The following is a 20,451-nucleotide window of genomic DNA, read 5'->3' as shown; positions in this document are numbered from 1 at the left end:
TGTTAAAAACCCACAACTTTTTGATAATTATTTTGGTATGTCTTGCTGTATTAATGCAGTCTCTAAGAACATGGTGGTTGTCACATATTTCCTACTAGTAAGCTGCACTACCTACAGCTAGAAGTAGTATAATATTCTGTAAATTCTAAGCAGATTAATCTCTAGGTATCCTTTGCATAAAAATTTCTTTTCAAGTATGGTAAAGGTAATTTAAATGAGTGCAACACTTTCTGTTCATATATTTACTTCTGAAATGCGTGTGGCAACTATGTGTGCATACTAGTGCTGCATAAACATTTACCCTTTTCAGACCTTTCAAAAATGTGCAAATTTAACTTCTTTCCACGATTCTGCATTTATTTGCTTTGATTTTTGTTGTTAGAATGAGTAAAGACCAAATAGAATGCTGTCTAAGCCACACTGATCTATTAGAATCAATTCTTCTTTTGTTCTCCAAAACAGCTTCAGGGGACATGTTCGGGGTGTGCCTGCATGTGAGTGAGAGCAGAATTGCTCTCCCCAGGTCACAGGGAGTACAACCTAGTCTGTAAGTGGAAGAAACCCAGCACGTGCAAGTTTAGTTGGGGCTTTTTTTAGTTTAAAAATATGCAGTAGGCATCTCCTTCCTCATCATGAAGGAAATTTCAAAAGTAATTTATACAAATGCATGTAGAATGTGTCTCAAGATTCTTTTAGGCAGATACAATTCTTTTCTTCATGGAGCAAGCCCCTGTTCTCTGTCATGTCTTCGATTGTAGTCTCCATAATATCCTAGTTGAGAGAAATTCTGTCTGACAGTAGTAAAATATAAAGGCAGCTTCATTAACAGTAATTAGACCCTATCCACCAGTTTATGAATGCACCCAAAGCAACCCTTTTCCTCTGGAGTCCAAAGGAAGGAGACAGTCTTCCCTGAGATATATCTGTTGTCAACTATCTCAAAGTTGTTTCAGGAGGCATGAGTTGGGGAAGACTTTAGCCAGTAAACGTATACAGCCAGAAAAGATTCTCATTAGGAGGGCTAGATTTCCTACTCTAGTAAGACATCCCAGGAAATGTGTTGCTACTTTTCTGTGCCCACTGTCTGCAGATATTTTGAGTGTAGGTCAGTTTGAGCGCTTATGTGGGTTAACATAATGTAACTTTTCATCTTCCAGTTTATAGAGATAATGTGGTCTCAAATATAAAACTAAGTTCTTAGACCAGACACTCTCTTGGTAGTTTCCATTAATGTTTTCTGCCCAGTATAGTATATCAGATAGGTATATTAGTAACTATTATGTCATATGAGGGCAGCTACTTGAAAAGCTTAGGAATGGATTTTGAATTTTTCACTTACAGGTAAGGTGTAAAGTCTGACAGACAGCTCAGCGTGGGCCAAGACACAAGCAGAAACTCTAGCACAATGTGTTGCATCACTGCATGGGAAGAGACAATGACCAAAAACTCTTGGGATGTCTGAAGAGGGAGAAGAAAACATTGTGGTGGAGCATTCTATACATAGAAAAATAGTGGTCAAAGTTACTCATGGCTTACAGGGCACATAAAGGTGGAGTGAAGGATTTTGTAGGCAGTGATATGTATTGTCACCTTTGAAAAATAAAAGAGATGGTGTAGGACAGCACCCCTCTTGAGGAGGACACTGCACTGCCCATGCTGGAGGCACTGTCTTCTTGCTCCTGGTGCAGCCTCAGGCCTCCTGCTCTCTTGTGGTCGCTGGAGCCAGCACTAGGTGCTCAAAGCAGAGCTGAAATTCAGCCCTTGGGCCTCCGGGCAGGGATATGGGTCCCTGGTGGGCAGTGAAGCTTGTTGGTGTTGTGCAGGAAATGGTAGGCTGAATTGAGGTAGTTGAGTGTTTTGGGGGCATGGGGTTTTTGGGGTGCTAATTGCCCTGTGCCATATTTTGAAGTGGAAAGAGGCAATTAGAAAACAAGTTGGATTAAAAAAAAAAAACAACTAGTGCTGTTCTTGCATACTGCACTATAAGCAACTAGCAGCATAGTCTCCAATAGTGTGTGCAGAAAGGGCAGTAGGTGTTTTTTCTCCTCAAAATACTACTGCATTTGTTTGAGGAACAGTCAGAGAGATAACATGCCAGCAGAGGGAATAGTGTGCTAGCAGAGTGTCGGCTGGGATTTTTGTGTTGTTTCTTAAGGGAACTGGATTTAGTGCAAAAAGAGGAAGGTGAGTGAAAGGGTAAAGAAAAGGTAAAGGGAGTGATTGAGAAGAGAGGACAAAGAAGGTGGAGCTGAAGACTGAAGACAATGTGAAAAGGATAACAAAGTGTTATCTAAATGTAGCTTGTAAGTCATTAGAGCGAATGCATTATTGAGTGGGGAATGTTAGCAGAAGTTTAAATAACTTAATTGGTCTGTTAATCATTGGCCAAGTTTCTTTCTCTTGGGTGCACAAAAAATAGTTTCTTGGGTTTTGTAGCAAATATTCTACAGTTAGGCAGAAGTTGAAGCCTTTAATGTTTGCTATGATAGCATGTGACCATACTTCTGCATCCTCCTGTTCTACAAAGTCATTATATCCTTAATAAAACTTATGACACATGTGCACTGTGTGCTTTTTGGAGGAAAAAAATCCAAACACCAAAAGCAAAGCGAACCAAAATCAAAACCTTACCTCTGTCTTTATCTGATTAAAAGCCTAAATGAAATCCCAGTAGCCACGCTGTCATGATTGTCCAAAATAATTATCTAAAATAGATTTATTTTGTACCGGATATGACAGCTGTAGCAAGTAAATATTAATATGCCTGTCACCCCAAAAGGAATGGTGGGTGCAGTTATTAACAGGTGCCTTTCCCTCTTTCCTGTTAGTATCAATGTCTCAAATATCTTTCTGAACATCAGATTCGCTCCCAGTTTTTTTATCTTTTGTCTTTTTATCCATCAGCCTCTACAGTTCCTTTCTGCTGAGGTTAACTTGTTTTCGTTTATGGCAATCATTCATCAGTTTATTCTGAGTAGTTCTACAGCCAATACAGAAATCCATTAAATCTATGTAACAATTTAATCTCAACTAATAATTACTCATTAATTGTGCTGGAAATACACATTTTCTTCAGCCCATTGCCAAGGCATAAGCCTGAGGAAAAAAGTAAAGTATTTAATCAGTTTTGTAAAGTTTGTTAATGATAGATTCTGGCTGACAGATTAAAAAATCAGGTCCACTGCGTTGGGGTGCATTCAGTTTAAAAAAGTGATTAACTAAATGCCAAGCTGTCAAAGAAATTTTGCATGAAAAAAGAGGAGTTGTTCACATTATTATGGCTGTGCCCAGTGATTTCATAATGTCCATTTTAAATATGCATGGAAAAAAATAAGTCAGCACTATACAGTCACTTTCAAAAAGAGGAGTTTAGTAACTATCAAAAGGGAAGCCTGAAACAGCTTTTGTACTCCCTCTCATTCTCCCCCAATATTTCCTCCCTTAACTTTGACTTTAAAAACACTTTCGTCTTTTCCTCTAAAATTTTAGTTACATCTGCTAGCTAATTGAATTGAACACAAACTTTGGCTTTTCTGTCCTGAAGAGATCCTCCTTATTCTTGTTCTCCCATCAAACCGTGTCTGCAGCCTGGGAGACTCAGTTTTCCAGTGCAGCTGGATTTGCTGACACAGGTAGGTCATGACCTAGGATGATTCAGAAGTCCCACACTTGCTAAATAATTCAACCTATTTTATGGCCATTTGCTTAATACCCAAGTTCTGCAGAGTTGGTAAAGTGTCTGACAAAAGGTCGAATTGATTGCACCGCTTCTCTCTGTGAGCTTCTGCTGCTTCCTGCTGCAGTTCTCAGTATATCTTCACTTCTGATTGATTTCCTTAATTCAAAAATTGATGCAAAAAAGTATTTTCTAATGAAAAGCATGTTTGTCAATTTTCTTCACTCCCTCTATGGATTTTTGTTACGTTGTTACTTTGATTACTAGCTCCTGACCTGTTTATATTCTAGTTTGCTTGAAAAGCCAAATCTTCATTCTCCAAAGGCATAATTCGATTTTCAGGATCTTTTTGGAAGCAGAAAGTAGCCTCATGTTACCAGACCAGTACCATATTTTTATATTCAGAACGAGAAGAAAAATAACGTGTTGTGAGCAGCAAGTCTTTATTTCTGGTCAGAGATGAATTCCTAGATAAAAGGATATATTTCTTCTTTGCTTTGTGACAAAAACTCAAACTTTAAAAGCCCTCTACTTGTTCAAAGTGACTTGGAGGCTGAAGAAGTGACACTATGTAAGACTGTGTGTGACACACACTGCTGCTCTGTGCTTGTCCTGCAGATTCAAAGTATTGAGTCTTGAACTCTTATTAGTTTGATAGAAAACCCATCATAATGTTTGGCTATTACAAAGCTTCAGCATCACAGATGTTGAACTTTTCCTGACACTTGTATACATCATACAAGATGAAGCAAGTGAAGCTGGGTTACAGACATTGTGATGATGAATTATTTCTGTCACTGATCACCACACCAGCAATGGAGTACATGGCTGTAATAACACATTTTCACATTCCATTTGTTAGTTCCAATATCGATTTAATCTTTTTCCAATGCACCATTTTTTCCCTTGGACTTACTTTGCAGTTAAATGCGGCAACTTCTGAGGTTTTCTTTATTCAAACAAAAATTTTTAACTAAAAAAAAAATCCTATCTTTGAAGGAAAAATAGCACACATTACCCAGTCCCCCGAGATTTTATACAGCTGAGCATATCCTCTCATTAATTTGGTTTTCTGTGGTTCTGTATTGTTGAGGTGAGGTGTAATATGAATGCACATGTAACAGAACCTTCTCTCCTTACATGCCTTACTGCTGTGCAAAATGGTGGTCTTATAGAACAGCAGATCTAACAATGGGGTTTCCTGTGCTAATGCGTGTGGGATGCGCCCCTTCTTCATCACTTCTTCTGTAATATTGCTAGTTAGGGAGAAAAGTCTTTCACTGCCTATGCTTCGATATTTCTTCTTCTATTCCTCTAATACTTTAAGCTTGCATTTTGTGTCAGAAGGATGTGAAGTGAGACTTTAAAGTCTGAATCGGCATGAAAGATCAAATTTTGATCAAGAAATCCTTCCTAGCAACTTGTTGATGTGAGAGGAAGGTGAATTGGTAGTCCAGATGGAGACTAGTGACAAGTGGTGTTCCTCAGTGATTGGTATTAGGACTAGTGATATTCAGCATCCTTGTTGGCAACATGGATGTTGGGACTGAGTTCACCCTTAGCAGGTTTGCCAATGACATCAAGGTGAGGGATACGGTTGACACAACAGAAGGAAGGGATGCCATCCAGAGGGACCTGGACAAACTTGAGAAATGGACCCTCTCTTGAGGGTTTGCTGGCCATTTCCATCAGTATTAGAGGTATTTATGAACCCCGTAAGTGGGACTGCTTGTCAGTCTATCAATGATAAAACATTGCCTCCAGATCATGAATTCTGAAAATGAAGCTGGCTGAAGGTAATAGGGTAGGTGTTTTTGTATTACAAATGAATACATTAGTATACCTATCTCATAGCAAAATCCTAAAATGTTTCATACTGCTTTTAAAATAATCAGCACAAAAAAGAAATAAAGAAGAATTCTCTGGCATCACAAGCACCGGTCCCACAGTAGGAAAACAGGTGAAGGGAGAAAACTGTTATGTGGATAAATGTAAATTTTGGCAAAAAGAAAAAAAAAATCTTTTTTGTTTTTTCAGAATTCGCCTATGTTTTCAATGTTTGACTTTATTGTACTGCACCAGCAGACCGTACTTCCAGATTTGATTGTCATGAAGGATAGCCTTACTTTTAAAACAGAAAACATTTAAACATTAAAAACATTAAACCAGAAGACATAGAATTAATTAAACTTTATAGCTGTTAGAAATCTGGTGAGAAACTTAAAATGAACTTTTTAAATTTCAAATTTTAATTTTCAATTTTTTTCTGAAAAATGTATCCAGAAAATCCTTTTGTGAATTGGAGAAACCAACACTAACCCAATTAGTTGGGATTTAAGTACAGTCTTTCCATAAGCGTTAGCTCCCCATTGAAGTTCCAGTTGACCTAAATCTGTTCCTGCTAGAATTAGAGTGAGTTTTACTTCTGGTTTCCCAGAAATCATGGAAGTGTCCAACCCTTCTCAAATTGTTTTGCTTTCTACTGTCTGACTTAAAAGTGGCTCATGCTCTGCAGAGTTCCTGCTGAGCATAAGAAAACTCTCAGGAATACTTACAAAGCTGCTACAAAGTAGTAGGAAATGTCTTGATAGCTCTTTTAAGAAAGTTGGTTAGCAAATTTTCTTGTGTTTAGACATGTTCTTTCTTATGGTTACTGAAATGGTTATTCCTACAAACACTGAAACATCTTAAAGACTCTGTGGCATGTAATATTACTTTAAAATAATTTTGCTATTCATTAGTGTTACACAACATAAAGAGCAAAATTTGGTGGAAATAAGTACTATGTACAACTCTCTATTTAGATCCCAAGAAAGGCATTTATTATGCAAGAATAAAATTCTCTATTTGCCTGAGCTGAGTGTGTCATGGAAGAGAAATTGTAGGGAACTGCAGAGCCACTATACTCAGTATCACACAAAATCCTTACTTATTCTTAGAGTGGTCATCCACATGAGGTTATCGAATCAAGAGAGAAACATGAGTGAAACAGTAAGAGATTGTGACAGAGGCCTGAGTGTCTGGAAAACATCTGAGGTTTTGCAGTACTTGCAGGGCTATTTCAGGGTAACTTCAGGGTCACAGACCAGAAAACATTAACAGGGAAAGAGGAAAGATTCTGGAGTAATCTTTGCGTGCATATGCATAGATTATCAGGCAGAAGAACATCTAAATGTCACCTAAAAAGGGTTTAGGAGGAAAAAAAACCTTACTGCAACCCTATAGAAACCACTACCAGATGAATCCAGTAAATATCTGTGTGACTTTAAATGAAATAATTTTATTTCTACTTTGTAGAGCAGTTTATCCTGTGCATGAGTCCTGTTGGCTCACTAGACATATTAAGGATAACACAATCTAGCCCTTAACTCTGCCCTTATTACAACTACCTTGAAATGTTTACAGATTGATGTCTTCTGAAAACATAGATATAAGTATTGATGTTTTTCATTCAAATTACAAAGAATCCACCTCGTCGTTACACTCTTGGTATTTGAAGATGTTTTAAATGATTCTTGAAGAACCAACGTGAAAAGGATAGAAATGTGCATTTGTGTAGATTAAAGTTTATGTTAGCATAAAAACACTGAATTATGGTTCAAAGATAACAATTCGTGTGCTGCATGAGCAAAAGAAAAATCATGCACTTGATCTCCTTTCTCAGCATTCCAACATAAAGGCAGTTTTCCTTTTATTCCAGTATTACGGGAATATATTATAGGGTTTCTTTCTTCTTCTCCCTGTCCAAACTCTCAAAGTTTGCATGGTTTCAGCCTACAATGAGTCAAACCTCAACAGGAGTTGATCAATTTCAAGTGTGTAGGAATTTCTGTGATTCAGAAAAAGTATTCTACTGACAACAGCAGTATATGGGTTTGAAACGGAAGTAGTTTTCTTTCATCAATCAGTTTTATGAAGCGGGATCCCTTTATATAAAGATAGCAATCTGTACAAATGTCAAATGGTTAAACAACCCTTTCATGAGTACGTGGCAATCCATTTTAATACCAATCATTGATTTTGGCAATGAGAGTGAAATCCCTTTGAATTGTATTGATAGGCCTCTGTGTTGTGCACTGCTGTAATAGATGCAATGACTTTATAGTACCTGTTTTCTTATTTTTTTCAATGGAGCTTTCCTGAGATGGTGATGCATATTAGCACATTGAAATGAAACAGGATGGCCCACAATATTTTAATGAAAAAGAACATGCTCAGGCTGCTGTGTAATTTACCTGTTTGAGATATTCTTGCATGTGACGTAATTTTTTTTTTATTAAATTGCCATTTATTTGTGACCTTTAATGTATCATAAACAGTCATCTTTCTACATCCTAAGCAGCACTGGAGAACAATAATAAACTGTTGTATTGCTCTCCTTAAATGACACCTAAAGCTGGCAGAGTTACAAGGAAACTGGTAAGTTTGCTACTCAGGAGCTAAAATAAAGAACTTGTCCATTGCTCCCAACAACATTTTACCTCCTTGAAATTTTAGAAATACAAGGGGCTTTTCCCCTTTCAAAATTTCTGGGAGAAGTAGCCAACTGTGTCCTTTATTATTATTATTGTTGTTGTTATTACTATTTTTATTTTATTGGCCACAGCAAGTGTTTAAAAGAAGTTTCTAATGCTAAGCTTCTGAACTTGCTTCATTACTATCTGTTTCTTCCCTCTCTTCCCCTTTGGGAGGAAGCTGAGGGTAACCCCTATACCAATGTCTGCCCCAAGGAGTGCGTATAAACCTGGGAAAGATTGGTAGGAGCCAAGTCAGCAATTTTTTTAATTCCTTGAGATCCTGAAATGCCACTTTTCCTTCCTCAATGGATGTACTGTGTCCTATCAAATCAAGCAAAGTGACCTCAGCTTCACTGTGACATTTTGAGAGAAGACTACTGAAATGTGCACTGCAATTTCATGACTCCAATCAGTAGTGGTAAATATTAATGATAGGGTATGTTAAGTATGTGTCATTGTAGTTCAGAGAAGGGGATGGCTCTTTTTAAGTAGAAAGGGGCTGTTTCTTTAAGATCTGGATTGAATATGGAATTTTAAAGAAAAGGCTAAAATACAAACCTCTCGTCCAGTCCTGCAGCCTTTTACCTAAACACTGGCAGCAGATAACGAAGGCTGTATGCTATGATATTTTTAAAAATTAAAATGGGTATAATAATTTCATTTTGTTTCATTCAAAACCTTGGGAAGGGCTCATCTTAGGGTCTAAAGTGATAGTTTATTCACATGAAGTATTTGAATATGAAGATTAATATTTACGTGAAATGGAAGGCTATGTTGCCTGACAAGATCTTTGTATACAAAATAACGGAACAATTGTTTTACATCATTGTTCAGATCACGCAGGTGCTGACTAACAGAAATGCATGGAATGGATAAGGCCGTTTAGCAAGAAATTCTCAGGAGCAAGTTAAGTCTTTTTGACTTCAGCAGAATAATTGAATAATTTGCACCATGCTGAAGAATGATAGTAATCTTTTATGGGCATAATTATAACTATGGAGGTCTTGCATGGGGTGGTAGGAATTTGTTATGAACATTGGTTGAGCTTCATTTCCACCTTTGGTGTCTTGACCCTTGACCTTAGAGCTCTTAGACTTCAGGGTGCACACAAAGTCTTGCTTCATTCAGCAGCAGGAATACTGTACATAAAGTTGTTTTCTTGCAATGCGCTTTGGAGCCTTGGAGTTGACCCTGCTGGAGGCGGGGCCAAGCAGTTATCCCTTAGCTTGGAACCTTGACACTTATTGCTATACGCACTTCTAAAAATTCGAGTGTAAGTAAGTTTTATTTTCTAGATGACTGTGTATTTGATAGCTTCAGGTCATACAGCAAAGAAGCAGCTTAAAAGAAAAATTAAAAAAACCCTTTGTCCTCAAATACAATGTATTGTATTTTAAGAGACTGATGAGCTAAAGAATGTGGGGTTTAATTATTTCAGTGTGAAGTTATGCTATGCTGAGATTCATAGAATCATAGAATATCCTGGGTTGGAAAGGACCCACAAGGACGTCAAGTCCAACTCTTGGCCCTGCACAGGATCACCCCAAGAATCACAGCGTGTGCCTGAGAGTGTTGTTCAAATACTTTTTGAACTGTCAGGCTTGGTGCTGTGACCACTTCCCTGGGGAGCTGTTTCAGTGCCAAACCACTCTCTGGCTGAAGAACCTTTCCCTAAACCTAAAACCTAAACCTTCCATGAAACAGCTTCATGCCATTACCTTGGGTCCTGTCACTGGTCACCACAGAGAAGAGATCAGTGCCTGCCCCAAGACTTCCTCTCACAAGAAGTTGTAGACTGTGATGAGGTCTCCCCTTGGTCTCCTCTCCTCCAGGCTGAACAGACCAAGTGACCTCAGCTACTCCTCATACAGCTTCCCATCAAAGCCCTTCACCATCTTTATTGCCCTCCCTTGGACACTTTCTAACAACTTAATATCTTTCTTATATTGTGGTGCCCAAAATTGCTCACAATTATTCAAGGTGAGGCCACACCAGTGCAGAGCAGAGCAGGACAATCCCCTCCCTCACCTGGCTGGCAATGCTTTACCTGATGACCCCCTGGACAGGGTTGGCCCTCCTGGCTGCCAGGGCACTGCTGATTCATGTTCAACTTGCCATCGACCAGGTCTCCCAGGTCCCTTTCCATGGCACTGCTTTCCAGCATCTCATTTACCACTGTGTATGAACATCCGGGGTAGCCCCATCCCAGGTGCAGAATCCGGCACTTTCCCTTGTTAAACTTCATACGATTGGTGATAGACCAGCCCTCTAATTTGTTCAATTAGTAGCTTATCGACTTCTCCTCTCAATTAAAAAACCTAAATGGATATACATATGCGTGGAGATTGATCTGCACTCTGTTGGAAAAAAAAAAAAATGCTGAAAACATGTGGCTGTCCCAGAAGCAGGGCCGGGAGCTGCAGCCTCTGCCCGGCCCCCGGCCCCTAGTCGCCGAGGGCTGTATCCACGATACCCTGTCGCGATCGCTGGCGCGGGGGGTCGACGTGGGCGGGTCCGGCGGTGACGAGGCGCTGCCTGAAGGAAGGAGGGCGCGGGGGGCTCGGCCGGCGTTGCCATGGAGCCCTTTGTGCCCGGCGGAGCCACCTCCCTCGGCCCGCCCGCCCCACTGCCCCGCCGGGCCGGCGGCAGCTGCTGCTGCTGCTGCTGCCCGGGCCGGGCCGCCCTCCATCTCCATCCCGCGAAACAGCGCTCGGCAGCCGCGGCTGGGTTTTGTTGTCGCCGCCGCCGCCGCCGCTGCTCCTGTTGTGGTCCACCCGCTCGTTCAGGCCGCCGACTGATTTCAAGTTTCTCTTTGTAAGTGGTGAAAGGAGAGAGGAAAGAAAGAAAAAAAATAAAAATAATAATAAAAAAAAGAGCAGAGCTGCTTGAGCTGCCGCTCCGGAGAGGAGGGAAACTCGGCCCGACGGTGAGGAGACTTTCCAGGGCGCAGCTGAACTGATTCAAGAGATTAATTTACAAGTGGGCGACAAAAGGTAAAGCGTTAAAGATGGATCGCTTGTTTGAGGTGGAATGCTAGGCTTGGCGGAAAGTTTTGTAACTTGTTTTAAAAAGTCACTTGCGAATGGCTTAGGGATGTTTTTGGACTTCAAAATAGTTTAAATCTGATTACCCAGGAGCAATCGGTAGCATAATTGGTTACGCTTTAGAGTTCTCTTAAAGGCCAGAAAGTAAGTGTTACTCTTTAGTGTCTTGTTTCCCCAAAATGCCTCATGTCCTTATTCAGCCACCCTTGATTTCGCCGCGATTATTTCTTGTTTCAACCCGTCTACAGCAAAGATTTAAGAAAATCAGTGGTTCCACAGAGATAAAATATTTCAACAGGCTAATCTTTCTTGTGCAAAAATGTATTTCTGTAGGTGCATGCTTCTGAGCTTACAGACCCGTTGCTTTGTACTTTCAGCCTAGAAAATGTTCTCGGTAAATACTACATACTCAACTGTAGTGGTAGCTCTTTTTTCAGATTATAGTCTTAGATAGGTGAGAAGGGGATTTGCATCCTTTATAATAATATTTAACCTTCAAAGACTTTGCTGAGCTTTTCAGGTAGATTTTTTAGATGGCTCAGCTAATTTGAAATTCATTACAGATAGTAAAAATAATGCATGGTTGTGACCTGTTTCATCTGGTGCTGCCCAAGGCCCAGGGAAATGTGACTGACTGTTCAAGGGATTAAATAAATGAATTTCATGTGGAAGTCAGTTGTGTGGAAAATGTCCCAAAAGCCTTTTCTAACACGCATGTGTATACTTGTTAAGGTAACAGTTTATTTACTAGTTTGATCTTTTGGCTGAATTAAATGAAATATATAAAATGTAAAATAAATGACCCCTGTGTCTAGTACTTCCTACCCACAAAAAGTTTTTAGAACAGGTTGTTTTTATGCGTTATTCCTGACTCAAGACACTGCAGGAATGTGCTATTGTGGAGTAATGCTGTTTACTATGTGACTGCATTTGGAAGAGTAAAGGAATAAGCATGTACCCTCCCAAAGCCCATAATGAATAAAATGTATGACTTCGATGGAATTTCTTTCTGACATAGTTAGTTTTTATCAGTTAAAGTAGGAAATAAAAGATTTTCTAGATCAAACTGTTTTAACCGCTTAATGCTAAGCTACATGCTGGGGCTTTTTGTGTTTTGTTTTTGCGTGGTTGTTTTATAATCTAGAATATTGGTTGTTGAAAAAAATCTTTCTTCAGATGTTCCAACTTTTAATAGACCAATGCAACTACTGTAATTACTTCAAGATCAAATTTTATTTCAAAAAAATTTAGTAAAACTAATTCACTGTTTGACTAGTGGTCAGTGGTTTAAATGCTGTGTGTGATTGATCCAAGCTTGTTCATACTTGATTCAACTAGCCGCCCCAAACTAGTTTGTGCCACTAGACTGTTCAGTAAGACAGTTTTACTTCTTATGTGGTATTGAGTTGACTGTGGTGTCTTAAAGCATGCTTGTTACTGTGAATTCTTTCAGTAGCTTTTTAATTGCAGACAATTTAATTTTAGTGGCTTCTGAAGTTGTGTCCAGAAACTTGTTACCTTCCTCCTCTCCTCTCTGAGATGTTCTCCATACAGACCCCAGTTGGTCTTGGCTTTGGGAAGAACGTTAAAGTGACACAGAAACCTTCATGAAGTGCTTGTGAAGCCTGTGGTGTCAGAGCAGTACCTGAAGTTGTTTCAGCAGTTAATTCCAGTCTCCTTTTCTAAACTCCTCCGAGCCAGGTGTAGAAATAAAAATTCAGTGAAGTCTCTAATAGAGTGTGCTCTCAGTGGAACCTCCTGCGGTTGATAAATATTTCAAGAAGCTGAAAGTTAGTGATACATTTTAAATGCACTGCTAAGCTGAGATATTTCATGGTCCTTTGCATACACATTTGCATTATTCATTTGTGCTGTGCAGATAGATAATGGGCCAAATCTATCTTTGGTATTACTCCACTGATTTCTGAGTAACTGAGCTAATTCAACCATATGTGTACATCTTGCGTTTTGAAGTTCAAGGCAAAGTTGGAATTACTTCAGTGATTTTATTATACAGGTAAGAGTTGTTTATATAGCAACTAGTAATGTTCAGTAGATTAGGCATTCCTTCATTAAAATATTTGTAAGCAGAAGATATAATTAATTTTTTCTTCTTTTTCTGAAAAAAAAACCCCATGTTTAGTCTTCTAGTTGCTGATTCCTAAGGTCAGTGACAGTGAGATGTGATAAACCAGCTTTCTGTCATTGGTAAAAATTCATCCTAATAACCTACTGAAGTAGAAGTTCCTGACACATTTTTTTGTGGAATGATACTTACTTCAAGTAGATGCTCTCTCTTCATGTTTTAAGCAGCCTTCCATACCTGAGTCCATGATACTAATGTGCTGCATTTGTGTATGTGCGTGTGTGCAAATACATACGTATACAAACTGTACATATATCTCTGTTTTGAATAGTTAGAGACTTGCTTTAATGTACAGTGAGAGGCAAGGGTAACAGAAAATGGAAAGCCTTGATCTAACAGCATGCACTAGATTTAAAATGCTTACACTGGACAGGTCATTCAGATGACAGAGTATGTAATACGTTTGAGAGAAGCTACATTTAAATCTGTATATGGAAGAAGTTACTGCTTGAGGGGGAGGTTTCTTTATTTATTTATTTTAGGAGATAATGATGTTGTAGAAATTTTAATGACAAATTAAAAATTTATTTTTGAGGTACAGATAGATACTTTCACAAGACCCTTAGCATGGGATTCATCCTATTATGAATAGTTTCTGCCAGAGATCACGGCCTTTGTATGGCATTCTCAGAATGCTCATTCCAGTAATTTCCTTTTGAAAAGCTAACATGAAAATTAAAGCAGGAACTTTGTCCTCCCAGCTGTGAACACATGCAACACATCTCTGTCAGTCTTGAGTGTTACAAAAATGTGCAGTTTCATGGATCTGGAAGAAAAAGCATTTGGAAACACAACTGCATGTCAGTCGAAGTAAGGCTCTACTTAATACACTCTGTGTCTAACATTTTCTAATGACAGTGTTCATGGCCAAGTTATTCAGCAAAAGTCCTTGATTTTATCACAGTTCAGTGGAGCAAATAGAACCTGGGAGTCAATAAGAAAAACACCTATATATTTAAGATGTCAGGGTATTATCACAGTTGTATGTAATTCCTGTTAAGACTAGTTCTAAAAGTTTTATTCTCAGTGGAATGAAACATGTTGGAGCCAAATAACTTTCACAGCTTTATAAGTTGTGAGGGAAGCAAAAAGTTGGGACACAACTCCCTTCTATGCTAGGAAAGGCTGCAAAAGTCTATTGAGATTGCAATAAATATTTATTGACAGTTACTTCTAAAACTATAGGCAGAGAAATACCATCCTTTTGAACTGTTGAACAATTACATTAAATCATTTGGTGATCAGCAAGCAGTCAGATGTCATCACTTTTTTTTTTCTTGTTCTGGCTTCAAATTTCCTGGTAGTGATGAACCCTGGTAATTTTTTGGTTTTTAGGAAACCTTGAGTTGTCTAAATAATATTACTGCTGAGCAGGTGTGTGTACCATATGTTAAGATATTTTGATTGTATAATACAGAAATTAATAGTGATTATTGCCATCCTCTTAGCATTGTACAAGTGTTGTATAAGGATATCTACATCTGGAATGGTACCAAACAGTCAATTTGGAAACTGAGGGCAGAAGATGCCTTTACTTTCTAGTACAGCCTCTTGTTCTGGTATATGCCCAGGGCTATTTTAACTGGAACATATACACATTCCTTGTTGGATTTGCATGAACAGTGACTCAAAGATGATGTAGACTGCCATGGTAGGAAAAGGGCAGGTTGCTTGTCTAGCCTGCTGGATGGCCCAGCAGACTGTATAATAAGTAACAGCATCACTGTTACAGCCTTGGTTGTGCAGTTCCTTATTTCTGTTTTGTGAAGCCACTGGACAGTTGGAATGGGTAGTAAATCCAAAGTCTAATATGGTTGAGTTAGCCTCTGCTGCTTGACTTTTCACTCCTTTGTTTCTTTTTTTTCTCTGTGAATTTATTGGTAACTTTATTTCAACAGTAACAGGCAGTTGTATTTTGATTCCTTGCCTGAGCTGACTCAGTCCAGTACTGAGTTTGCTTTTCTATGTTTCCAACTCTTTCAGCTTTTTTGACAGAGTTTATGAATGTGCAAAAGGGACATGTCAAAACCTGATACAAGTTCTCTTGCATAGAGGATTAAGATTACTCCAACATTGATACTCTCAGAGGGGTGCTGTTGACTAAAATGTAGACAACAACATAAAAGTTGTGATATTACACACTTGTAGTTTTTTTCCTGTTAATTTAATGGCTTATCTTTAGAAGGGCCAGTATTTTACCACTGGGCCTGGTCTAACATGAATCTTCTAATCGCGCTTTTATCTTTTAGACTGTTGAAGCTGTTCTCACAAGCTGGCCTTTAAGCTGTAGAAAAGTCACCTGTTGATAAACACTAACTTAGAAAACCTAAAAAATTCTTCTCCTTCAAGACACGGTTAATTGTCAATAAATAAATACAAATAATTAAAATAGAAAGATCTGATACCAGAGATTTTAAACAAACAAACACCTCCGTACCACAAGAAGCAGTTTTGCAATTTTTTTTAATTTTTTTCCCCCAAGGTTACAGGGCTACATGTCTGTCTTGCCCTGATTTCAGGTTAGATTTCTTTTGGCTCTACAGCTGACTCTCTCAATTGTCTTTTTATGTGATAAACATTGAATAGCCAGATTTCAAATTAAAAGTCAAGCATAGAAATGGCCCCATGTCAGCTTTCGATGAGGAGTGGGTTGTCATCTTTGTGCTTCGTCTATGCTCCTTTTCTCCCTCATTCTGCACAGTGGCCCAGTTGTTTTTCATTGTCTGTCTTTCTTCATCATTCAAAGCCATTGTTTGTGCACAGCCCTAAACTGCTGGGCTATGACTCTTTTTCAATAATTTCCCACCTAACTGATACTCACCTGGGTATAGTCCTTTAAAAAAGCTACTGTCAGCCCAGTCCCTGCCATTAGACAAGGAAAGAGATGGTCCTCAGTTCTCATGTGAAATTCAGTACCATTAGGGAGGGAAGTTTGTGGCTGCTGAGTCAGAGGAAGTATTTTTAGTGATTTGTCTCTAATATTTTCTTCTTTTTTTTTTTCTAATGAAATCGATGATATTCAGTAAAAGCCGGAAGAAGCTCTCAGATAGTTCAAAATGAGGTATCAGGATCTGCTGAAATTTGTGGACCTTGGCTGATTTAGCAGGCAGTAAGTCTGTGGTGGGTTGCTTTATGGTATCCTTGAAGCTGTGGAAGAGACTTGCCTGAGCTCGTAGAATTCATAGGTTTTGTTGTGCTTTTGCTGAAACTGTTACATTACTGTTTTAAGTAACTTCAGATATAGTAAACTACGCCACGTACTGGCATATCCTGTGAAGAAGGTGAAACATCACTAGATGTTTCATAAATTGTATTTGAAATCATTCACTCAGAAGGATGAGATTAAAAGGGAGGGGGGGAATCATATATAAACTGCAAAAGCCTTTGAACTTTACTAAATAATTCTACAGCTTCCTCACCATATTTATTCTCTTCTAAACAGTCATAAGGAAAACATGGAAAGGCATGTGTTTGACATTCATAAAGCTTCATACACTGAAATATTTTTGTTTTAATTTTTACCAAGCACAAATGCCTAAAAAGTCATTCCCAGTGAGTGATATTCTTGTGCTAGGATCTGATTAATAACTTGCATTCCCTAATCTGTTAATTGAACAAACATATAGAAAAGAATTTATAGCAGTTTTATTTTAATATAATTGTTCTCATACAAGATTAATACTACATAAGAGTATTGAGTAACTCCTGCATTAATCATATTTCTTTCCTTATAATTTTTTTTATGCTTCACTTCCCTTTAAGCCTACATGCTCTTATCCAGCAATGATTTGTAATTTTCATCAGAAATAATAGAGCTTCTGTAATAGAGACTCTGTATTCAGAGTTAAATATTAACTGTATTGAAATTGTAGTTACAGAGGTGGGAAATTTTCCTTCAGCAATAACATAATGGAGTATATAGATTTCTTATTAATTTTTGCCATAGGAGTTAGGCTTTATATATGTCTCGCATCCATTTTTACAGGAGGTCAGGATGTATCTCCAGTCTCCCATTACTGCTATCCTGATGTGCTGGCAATGCATGGTTTTGTTTTGTTTTGTTGGGGTTTTTTACAACTTTCTTGAATTTTGTTTCATAGATGAAATAACTACTACTTTGTTAGCTTTTGAACTGTAATTTGCAATTACTCTAGGTACCCTATGTACTTTGTTTCTGATAAATATTTACCACAAAAAAAGTTAGCTTTTTTTGAAGGGTACCTATAAGTGGGTTTTTCAAGTGCCATTGCCCCTCTTAAATAAGCTTCTGCTTAAATAATGCATATATACATAGAGTGCAGAATTACATAAATAATATTAAAATTAGCCATGTCAAAATTAGGTCTGTATTTAAATAGGAACTTTATCTAGAATATGCATCTATATACTCTTCCAGTGCTCATTACACAGATTGCCTCTCTTTGAAGAGTGACGTTTCACACAACATAATGCCTAAGAAACTGTGAAAATAACAGTACCTTTTACTCTGACAATCTGTGTTATTTTCACTGAGTTTAATAGTAGTTTAAAGTATGTTTTTTAATTAGTATTATCATAATGAACTTGTGCAGCACATCATAAATAAGTTGTTTCTAATATCATAGGAGCTGTCTGGCTTATATTTTAAATTTTGGTACACTGAGAACTTGCTCTAAATCAGACACATTTTCATTGATTCAATTGATGTAGTCATCCAGAACTTGGCAGCTTGATAGCTATAGATCCATCACATGTTGAACGAGACCCAAAGTACCTTTGCAATATGCTTGTATGCATCTCAGTCATGGGTTCCACTGGAATGGAGTGGGGAAAGTTCATCTTTTTCCTGTGGACTGTGGCAGTACACTCTTTGCAGGATTACCTGAAAACATTCCTTAAAAGTTACAGGATTTCCTTTCATGGATAAGCTCTTGTGATAACACCTTCCTGAAACATGTATCTTTAGACTCTTTAATTTATCGTAACAGGATTTTTTTTTTAAATTTTGTCAGTTTATTCATGTGTCAGTGATGACTTGCACACAGACACAATAGCATTACTTCAGAGCACATGGGAATTGTGCTTTTGTAAATTGTGTTTGTTTGCAGAAAATGTTACTTGAACTGATATGGAAACACCAATAGTCTATTAAGTATATGAATTTATATTTATATCCTTTCCATCTAGAAGGACAGAAGGACACAGGGCATCTCAGCCTTGTGAACATGCTTGGTGATGTTTGAGGAAAAACAAGGGGAATAACTTTGTGGCTCCTTTGTTATTCATGTTCCTGCCTGTTCACTCATGAAGACAGAAGTGGTAGTGTTTTGTAGGATAAGATGCTTACTGTTTTAAGTAGTATCAAAATTCTACATACTTTGGACTTCAAGCCCTTGCTCCCATATGCAGCCAAGTAAGTTACAAAGCCACCACCCATCACTTGCAAGTGCTCACAAGTGGAGGAGGACAGCGGTTAGTTTACTGTGCAACTTGAGGCCATTTCTGTTACTACTCAGATGTTCAGGTACCAGGTTAGTAAGTTTGCAGCATGTGACCTAGAAGATCCTGACATCCCTGACTTGAGTTTGCACTTCTGTGGTTTTCTAGAAAATAAAATCCAGAAGCAACTGGGCAAATTTGGTTAGTCTGCTAAGCAGCCAGTGTTTCTGGGAGCCAGGTGAGATTCCCTCACAGGCTAGATACTTGGAGTGCAGACTGGCTGCCTCCAGCATACCATATATAAGTCAGTAAAAGTGTATTAAGGGTACCAGAGGGCATGCTGAAGAGCATGCTGTATGAATTTTTGCATTTGTTCTCAAGCAGTTTGGGTATATGCACTGTTAGAGGTAAGAGGACTCATTAGCTCCTAAACGGGAACGCATTCACAAATAGCACCTGCATCCACCTGAGTAAGGCTTTATTTTGTCTGTATAAGCATGAAGATTAAAGTGGGGTTTACAAGTTTTTTCCGAACAAAATGTGATTTAGTTGGTTATTTTAAAATTTCAGATATTATTGAATCCTACTATTAGTTAGTGGCCTGCTATCAGTCATTGTTTTGCATACTGAAAATCTATGACATTATTTCACTGTCAGTATGTCTGTGCCCTGTTTCCTTCTGTGTGTTCAGAAGTCACAGGGTTACTGCATGGCTTCAACTCAGAAAGTCTGACAGCAATAATCTTAACTGTTTTCTATTCTTATTTTTAGTTCTTTAGCATCTGTATTATAATGCCTTAAAATGGAAATGATCTTGGATAAATGTAAAGGCAAGGTGTTCAGACACTGTTCTCTGGAATTAAATTCCTTCTGTTAGTAAGTCATACAATAGGGATGGCTGTGGCATGGCTACAGGATAGAGCAGACAAAGAAACTCCCTGGTTAACTGTGACCTCCAGATAGACTCTGAATATCTATTTGGACAAACTCTAAAAGGCTTTATGGTTAAACTTGTTATCGTGCCAGGGCCTCCTGGCCCTATCTTTACATTTTTAAGACAGGAAAGAGACAGAACCTAAGCTTTAGTTAATACTGGCTCTTGAAAAACAGCTATCCATAAAAACAGTGAAATTCCTATTCGGTACATTCTCCAAGCTCTTACACAATCTACTTGTACAGGTTCCTCTCTTTCCTTCCTTTAAACTTTTTTTTTTAATGTTCGTGGAATGCTTTAAAAGAAAAATTAGCCATTTGATTATCTGTGGGGAGAAATCAGATGTAGATTTGAGACAGCCAGTATTGGGACTTTGCATTTTCTGATTGACTTTTCTGAATGACAGAGTAGGTTTATTAAAAAAAAATACATTCTTCCATCTAAAAATCAATATATCTTGGAAGGGAATTTGGAGAAAATTAAATACAAACATTGTAAAGGGATTGATCTCCAGTATTTCTTGGGATGGGAGCCCAGTCATTACTGTTTGGTAGTACTGTCCTTATTGCTTCAGGACACCTTTTTGTCATGACATAATATTTTTTTTTATATGTAATGGAAATAATGTTCATTGACCTCATGCTGATCTTACTTGAAGTCTTGAAACACACACCAATAAAGCACAATATAACTGTGAAAAAAATTAAATTTTCTTT

At 38.1% G+C, this 20,451-nt stretch overlaps 1 protein-coding gene across 12 annotated transcripts in view; it reads left to right on the top strand.

The window, feature by feature from the left end:
* Positions 1 to 20,451, top strand: part of CTNND2 (catenin delta 2) — a 632,676-nt gene that overhangs the window by 204,522 nt on the left and 407,703 nt on the right. Inside the window, exon 1 of one of the 12 annotated variants that reach the window (XM_064661531.1) lies at positions 10,865 to 11,186. The exons of the other annotated variants lie outside the window; for them this stretch is intronic. The gene's annotated coding sequence lies outside the window, so the exon portion shown is untranslated. Of the gene's footprint in view, positions 1 to 10,864; positions 11,187 to 20,451 lie in introns of those variants that run through there. 12 annotated transcript variants of the gene reach the window in all.

The sequence above is a fragment of the Pseudopipra pipra genome, chromosome 1, assembly GCF_036250125.1.
Source record: "Pseudopipra pipra isolate bDixPip1 chromosome 1, bDixPip1.hap1, whole genome shotgun sequence".
NCBI classification, from domain to species: domain Eukaryota; kingdom Metazoa; phylum Chordata; class Aves; order Passeriformes; family Pipridae; genus Pseudopipra; species Pseudopipra pipra.
This window is presented reverse-complemented; position numbering and strand designations above follow the sequence as displayed.